This window comes from Mesocricetus auratus, unplaced genomic scaffold (assembly GCF_017639785.1).
Source record: "Mesocricetus auratus isolate SY011 unplaced genomic scaffold, BCM_Maur_2.0 Super-Scaffold_100013, whole genome shotgun sequence".
Lineage (NCBI taxonomy): Eukaryota > Metazoa > Chordata > Mammalia > Rodentia > Cricetidae > Mesocricetus > Mesocricetus auratus.
Genome location: NW_024429196.1, coordinates 77020313 through 77028691, shown reverse-complemented (window position 1 = coordinate 77028691; position 8379 = coordinate 77020313). Strand labels below are relative to the sequence as shown.

The following is an 8379-nucleotide window of genomic DNA, read 5'->3' as shown; positions in this document are numbered from 1 at the left end:
AGAACTAACCAGCGCAGGGAGAAAGGGTTCCATTTTGTCCACAGCTCAAGGATGCTGTCCATCAAGGCAGGAACATCACAGAGATGGCATCATGAGGCAGCTGCAGAGGGAAGCTAGTGCGGGCGCTTAGTCAGGGAGGTGAGTGTTGGCGTTTAGCTCTTCTTTTCATTCAATCTGGACCTATCTCACCAGAAGGAGCTGCCCGGAGGTGGGGTGGCGGCTCCCCCACTTCAATTAACCTCAGAGACATAGCTTTCATCATAAGCTTCAGCTGTTAACTTGACACAAACCTAGAGTCGCCTGGGGAAAGAGATCTCTAGCTACAAACTTGCCAAGATCATACTGGCTTGGGGTAATGGCTATGAAGGTAAGTAGCACACAATATAGTAAGGTCCAGCCCAACGTGGGTGGTGCTGTCTCTAGGCAGGTGGGCTTGGCCTGACTAACAAAGGTGGCTGAGCAAGCCAGGGGAAGCAAGTCAGTGAACAGCATTGCTCTGTGGCCTGTGATCCAGTTCCTGCCTCTAGCTCCTGCCTTGACTCCACTCAATGGTTGGGTGTCACTGTGAAATGAAGAGAAGCCTTTCCACCCCAAGCTGGTTTTGGTCAGTGTTTTATCACAACAGCAAAGCAAACTAGGAGTGATTCTGTGTTACTCTGAGGTGATTCCAGTTGCTGTCAAGTCAAACATTGTTAACCACCACACTCCTGGGGGCACAGGCCCTGCCAGGCATGTTGAAACACTTTGACCTAGACATTTTGCCATCAGAAACCTCAATGAACTCAAGATGACTCTTCAACTGTTATAGACTAGATGCCCCCCTAATGTAATCTTTAAAAAACAGGTGAACAAGAATGATCAGGGATGGAGAGAGAGAGAGAGAGAGAGAGAGAGAGAGAGAGAGAGAGGGAGGGAGGGAGGGAGGGAGGGAGGGAAGGAGGGAGGGAGGGGAAAAGAAGGGAAGGAAGGAGTTGATAAAGACTGCAAGGAGCCTTAGAGCCAACCCTGGGGGCTCTGGCCATCGGAGGACTTCCAGGGCACTGTTGTATCTTCAGGGTCAAGGGTCCTAGATCCCAGGCTGGCAACAGTAGCACTGGCCATTGCTTAGAATCATAGGGTCAGGAAAGCAGTCAGTTTCTCTTACTACTGAAACACTAAGTTCAGAACATTGCTTGAAAAATTGGACAACTGTCCCCATCAGTGTTACGAAACTTAGATAAATGTAGATCAGAAATCCAAGCTCATGGAACCTCATTCAATGATTTTTTAAAATCGTTTAAAAACTATTTAAATTTGTTCTTTGACATTTTCATACAGGTATAAATGCATTATATATAATTGCCCTCAGTCCCCAGCCCCGTCACCCCAAAGCCCTTTCCCATAGTCACATCTTTTTGTTTTGCTCTGTGACTCAATGGCTTTTGTTGTTGCTGTGTTTTTGTTTTGAATCAGGGCCACCCTATGTAGCCCAGGCTAGACTCAACCCCCCACTTTACCAGCATAAGCCTTCCAATCACTGTCATTCCACATCATTTTACATTATTTGACTTTATAATGGAAATCTCCCCACTGCTTAATCACACAGCATTCTGGGATAGTGAATACCCCACTACAGCCAAGGAATGAGTTCTAGAAAACCCATCTTTATCCAAAAAGGGAACCCTGGAAACCTCGAGTGTAGATGAAACACGTGATAAGTGGTCATATTCTTACTGGCAGATGCTGGGCTTCACGGACACAGAGGGACTCTTTGAAAAGGTTTGTAAGACTGTGACCATCTGCCCATAAGCACCTTGGGAAGATGCAATTTTATCTGAGTTACTTTTTCTAGTTTTACATTGCATTTGGGGCCTTAATGACATGATTGATGAGAAATACTTGTTTCTGTTGTTGGTAAGTCGGTGAAAGTTTGTCTTTGTATTATCACTCAGCACTAAGAGCCAAGTCAGTCAGTGGATGAGAATGCAGTGTGAGAGAATGTCTACATTCCATCGTGTTGCAATAAAATAGATAAGGTTCCAGGGACAGACTCCCCTGCTTTGAAGAGATTTCTCTCAACCCGTGGCTATGACAGCATCTGTCCCAACATCTCAGGATACTGCCAAAGTAATTTCTTTTTGTGTCTCCTGTTACAATGGCTTCAATGGTTAGATATTGAAACATACACAGCTTAGATTAAAGGAAACATCCGTATTGTATCTCGATGCCTGGGCAGCAATTATTGCCAGCAAGGGCATTTACAAGAAAATGCTGGTCTTAGAATTCTCCTTGGCAGGAAAAAAATGACATAAAGCTTTCTGCCAATGTTCTTTCCTGTTTTAATATCATAAATGGAGATAAAGCTTTGCGAAACGCTGCGAGAAAGAGCATTTCTAAATAACCCTGAAAAATCTCACACTGTCACACAGCAACCACACTGTCATACAACCACACTGTCACACAGCAACTACATTGTAATATAGCCACATAGTCAACAGCAACCACATTGTAACACAGCAACCATATTGTAACACAGCAACCACATTGTAACACAGCAACCACATTGTAACACAGCAACCACATTCAACCACATTGTAACACAGCAACCACATCACACAACCACACTGTCACACAATAGCATATATTTTTCCTTGGGGCTCTGTTAGCTCTTCTGAATTCCTTAACGGGTTCCATATGGTGAGGTTTCTATCGCCTGGATTTGAGTCACAGCCCTTGCAGGATATGAGAAGCTGCACGAGAGTTCTTCATAGCTTTGATTCAAGACTTGACAAACAAACAAACATAAATAACCTTGTTTTCTTGCTGTTTAAGCTATTGGGGGTGGGGGTGGGAGGGCACATCCTGCAGTAAGATTTGGTGTATTACAAACCAGTGTGTCCTGAAGCGGGTGTAGGTGTGTATTTAGCAAATCATTTTTAAAAGATTTTGTTACTTTTGAAGACTGTGTGTGTGGGTCAAAAAGCCTTGGGATGTGGACAGTGTGGACATGGATCTTTTCTGACATCGTGGGGGATATGCATTAGGATGCCACCTAGTCCCTATCCCCTGCCTCAAATCTTTACAAACTCTTGAGAATGTTTCAGGCATCTGTTGAGAATACAGGGCCTTTAGGGCCAACTCATGTTTAGAAAACATGGTGCTGATACAGATATCCAGGATGGTCAAGATGGCTAACCCTGGACATGAGGTAGGGGGTATGAGTCAGCACAAAATGGCTGACACCCTTGACCAGGAAGCCCGAAAGCAAACAGATGGAGCCTGCTATTTAACCATTTTTGACAGAGTACCACGTCTGCATAAGTTCTGCATCAGGGTTGCCTTGGGGTTACCGGCCTTCACCGTAGAATAACCATGGAGTTTTTGCTGAGTTAGATGAACAGTAATGGGTAAACCTATTGGGCCAAAAAAAATATGCTGCTGCCATGTCAGAGGTGGGTTGTTCAGTGGGCTTTCCATCACCATAATTGAGAGACCCCCCTGTTTCTGGTCACCGCTGTGGAGATTTTGGTTGTTGGGGAAGTCCTGTGTATATGTCAATAAATTACTGCTGGCCAATAGGAATCTAGATAGGTGGGGCTAGGAGTCCAGGAGGATTATGGGAAGGAGAAACACAAGAGAGTCAACATGTAACGCCATGGGGGTAGGAAGCCTGGAACTATTCTCCGGTAAGAAAAATACTTAGATTAACAATTATGGGGTAATTACTTAAGTCAGAGCTACCTAGTAAGAAACAAGCAAGGCCAACAGCTTCATAATTAATATAGCCTCCTGTGTGTTTATTTGGGGACTACAAAGCGGCAGAGCCCAGGCGACTGGCAGGTGATAAACCAAAGTGGCTAGCAAAGAAAAAGCTTCTCTTAACATTGGTCCATGGTTACTCAACGCCACACCGTAGGCCCAAGGCTGCATGTCACAAAGTAGTGTGTGTCTGCTTACCGCATGACCAGGAACTGAAAAGAAGGGAGGGAACAGAAATGAACACATCTCTGATGTCTTCAAGATCTCCTGTGAGGCCCTGTCTCCTAAAGGTTAGACTTTGCAATAGCCCCACAGGCTATTGGCTTGGGTGGGGGGGCATCCCAAACCCAAATCCTAGCAGTGGGCATTTTCTATAGCCAGCATGTATGAACAAGCACTCAGTAGAAATCACCACCTGACATATCTGCCCAGAGGGAGGGCTATGTGAGGGTTACTGGTTATTCACTCAACAGGGTCTGGAATCTTCTAGCAGTTAAGGCTCCAGTCACACCTGTAGAGACTGTCTTGATTGGGTTATGAGGGCTGGAAAATGAACCCTAAAAATGAGCAGCGGCACTTTCTGCACTTAGCTCCTGTACACAAAAGCGAAAGCTAGTTGCACATAAGCATTCATTACTCTCTCCAGCTCTTGCCAGGCCGCCTTCCCCACCACGATGGGTACCCTGGATCTGTGGGCCATAACAAACTCTCTTCTGTCCTCTGGCTGGCTTCTTTGGTCTGAGGGGCTTTGTTTCTTTTATCAGAGCAGCAGGCAAGGTGGAGGCATGCCCTGTGAAGTACGTAACTAGTCTGTTTTGCCCACCATAGCTTTCTTAAACCCTTTTGGTTGTGTTTAAATCAATGAGGGATATTTTTACATTCAAGAATATTTCATAGAAAAGTTCCCAGGAAACGGATAAGGAGCTGCCCCAGTCTCTATGCCAGTCACCAGACTAATCTTACAAGAAAGTGGCATGGCCGGCGACTTGGGATGGATGGTCTTCTAAAATGCTGCAGACCATTTGACGAGAGAGAAATTTTTCCTTGAGTTTTAAAGTAAAAATTGGGCCTCTCTGACATTTCCAACATCCCAACATAAACAGCCAAGTCTGGGCTTCTGGGTTCCACTTCTGAGATAGTTAAAGGGGGTGGACTTGGACAGCAAGAGTATCTAACCAGAAGCCTGAGCAGTAAGAAGCCAACAGCAAGCTACTTGTGTAACCGAACACACAGTCATTCCACACAGGGAGAGAAGCTTGCCTTGCAGATGCATTGAAAACACAGCCCTGCAGGGTCCTGAGGCAAGGTGCCAGGAGGGAGGACCAGACACGGGAAAGGAAGGAGACAAATGCAATAATTGGGGCCTGGGGGTCTTGCAAAAGCTGTTGACTTCTGCTGAGCAGGGTTGTTAAGTACACATCCTGTATACTGTTTGCAGGAGACCCAGAACTAAATCAGACAATGTGGCCAGGAGGAGACAGGGGACAGCAGACACAGCTGCCTTCACGACTGCACCCCTTCCGGGGGAGAGCTGGGTTCCTGGAACAGAAGCCTTAAACAATTGAAGGACCAGGCTCCAGGCCCAGACTGGATCTTACTAGTCAGCTATTGGGCAACGACAACACTGACGTCCCTTTGCCCTTTCATCGGGCCTCTGAGAAAGCCTTGAGGCCATCGGGCTCCCAACACCCAGGAACTGGAGTTATGGGTGGTGCCGAGGCCCCATGAGGGGGATCTGCTGGAAACCAAAAACAGGTACCGTTAGAGCACCAAGCACTCTTAACTGCTGAGCCCTCTCTGCAGCCCCTCCACATAGGATCATTTTAGGGGCATTTGGGTAGTTTCCTGTTAGAGTTCAACAGACAGTTAGCTCATGTTCGAGATATTTCTCTAAGAAAAGAGCAAAGTGATGACTACAGAACTCTTATAATAACATGTAAAAATTACAGGAAATAAGAGAAATTTATTAAAAAGAGAAGAAGAAAGATCAGTCTTGTGAAATAAAACATTACTCATACATTAGAAATAATAAAGGAATATAAGCATCTTGCTGTATTATCCCATGCAAGTATTGGGACATTCATTAAATTAAATCGAATTAAATTAAATATGGTGGTAAGCATTAGTCATTGCCTCTGGTGCTGGCGTGATGTTTGAACTTAGCTTGCTGAGGACATTTACACCACCCCCTCTAAGGCTCAAGGACCATCACAAGAGGGACCAGAAAGAACAAAAGAACCAGGAGAAAAAGAGAAGGGCTGCAGAACGCCATCTTGTAGGATGACACAGACATTGCAGCAGTGAGCTCTCTGCTGCTGTGGTTGCCTACACTGGGCCTATATGAGACTCTACCCATCAGCAGTCACTCCTTGGTCAGGGAGGGACCCATAGGGTCCTAGCCCACTCTGCTGAAGGATTCTGGGGGGCGGGAACCATTATCTTCAGATGTGTGCCAAGTGGAGAGTCTCCCAGGCTCATTTGGATGGCTCCACACCTGTGCTCACACAGATGGCCCAGGGTAAACTCAGAGGACCACAGAATAAAGGGACATGAACCTGGGGAGGAGCCCTCAGGGAGGATGGCGTCCTGGAAGGAGTCGGGGTGAGATAAGGAGGGAAGAATAAGGGTAGTCAGATGAATTATGTACTTGTGTGAAACCATCAGAGAACACACTTCACCTGAAGCAACAACAAACGACTAGAAAAGTACATGGGGAAAACTTTCCAGATTCATGGAATTAGTCATTCTTCCTTTTGATTGGTGGTTACATAGATTTACACAAATGCCAAAAGCAATCAAATAAAGCAATAACTCAAGGCTTGGGCAGTTCATTGTGTAGAAATAAGACCTCTATTTATTATTTTTTGATGGAATTGAATGAGGGTTTCTGTTGTTTGCTTTTTCAGTTCTTTTCCTTCTGAAATTATAATATAATTGCATTATTTCTTCCTTTCCTTTCCCCCTCCAAATCCTCCCATGTGCCTCATCTTGCTCTGTTTAAAATTCATGGACTCTTCCTTCACTCATTACTGTTACACGTATTTATATTGTAAAAATATTTTTATCTAGACATATAAATACGTGTAACAGCGAGCAAAACCTGCCCAGTCTGTACAATGTTACCAGTATGTATGTCTTCAGGGCTGACCATTTGGCATTTAATGACCTGGAGAAGACCATTCCTCCCACTCCCAGCATTCCTTAGCTGCCTGTAGTTCTCTGGGAAGGGCTGAGGCCTCAAGGACTCCCAACCTCCCCCCTTGTCCGCTTTGGTGTGTCTATTAGTGCCATCCTTGCTTGGGTCATGTGTGGCCGTCATGTTACTGAGGCTTTATGGGTGTGTCTCCTGACATTACTAGCAGACACAATCTCACGGCAAACTCCCTGCCCCTCTGGTTCTTACAGGCTCTCTACCCCTTCTAGGGCAGTGTTCCCCGAGCCTTAGGTATGGGGAGTTTTGTGGATCATCTGTTGGGACTGGGCTCCACCACTCTACACTTGGATTGCTTGTGGTCTTCTGTAATGGTCTCCACCTGTTGGGAAGAGAAGTTTCCCTGACTGAGGAGTGAGGACTATACTTGTCTGTGGGCAGAAGGACAAATGTTCAGAATGGGGTTAGGGATTATGCTGACTTAGCAAAGTGGCTAAGGACCTCCAGGACCTAGGTCCTCACTAGCACTGAGTAGCTGGCTCTATTTCCTTCTTTTGGAAGGGGTCTCAAGTCCAGTTAGCGAATCTCTTGTTTCCTGACCAAAAAAAAAAAAAAAAAAAAAAAAAAAAAAGGTTCCATGAAAGAGCTTTATAATCAGGTTGGAGAGAAGGCTAGGCTACACGAGAGCTTTGTAGTTTAACCATTGCATTCTGTACCTACTAAATTAAGACTGCAGATGCCCCCAGAACATGCAGCAATGGGCAGTGCCAGTGTTAGCCACCACTGAGTTTTTAATCGCGGACTGAAGGAGCACGTAGGTGGAGGCTGTAGCAGCCAGTGGGAGCAGGAGGAAAGCACCAGAGCAGAGGTGACAGGACACTGGAGGGGCCCACGGGACACTGGAGGGGCCCACGGGACACTGGAGGGGCCCACGGGACACTGGAGGGGCCCACGGGACACTGGAGGGGCCCACGGGACAGTGACGGCAGACAGCCGTGAGCAAAGACAGAGGGCGATCTGCCCATCTCCTACAGATGAATCACCACGCTCCATGCTGAGCGGAGTGAGAGTGAGAGCAAGGGACAGTCAGGGATCGTGCTTTGTCAGCATTTTTGTTTTGTTTTGTTTTGTTTTGTTTTTTTTGGAAAAGCAGCAAGAAACTGAAAATAGAAAATACCTCTTGGAAGTCCAAGAGAGAGTGGATGGCAGGGGGACATGCCTGTATTTCACTCACCCCTAGCCTTTGGTAGTTTTCTCTATTTTTTTCTACCCTATAAAAATATGACTTTTTAAAATTAAAGTAAAATAAACATCAGATTAAAAAATAACAATGAAGATATCCCTTCTGGTTGGGAAGGATGGAAAGTGGGATGTTAATGGTGTTGTGGGAAAATGGTTAAAGTAGAAAGAAAAAAAATGCTAATGGTTAAGAGGGTAGAATTTCTGGTCTGGGTGGAGCCTAACCTTCCATCCCGTTGTGCTGGCTCCAC

The 8379-nt window shown here is 45.7% G+C and overlaps 1 long non-coding RNA gene across 1 annotated transcript; it reads left to right on the top strand.

The window, feature by feature from the left end:
- Positions 1 to 15: 15 nt before the first annotated feature.
- On the top strand, positions 16 to 5863 carry LOC110342504. The gene is made up of 2 exons (XR_002384604.2): positions 16 to 138; positions 5177 to 5863. It is a non-coding gene; the product is annotated as an uncharacterized LOC110342504 (long non-coding RNA).
- Positions 5864 to 8379: the final 2516 nt, after the last annotated feature.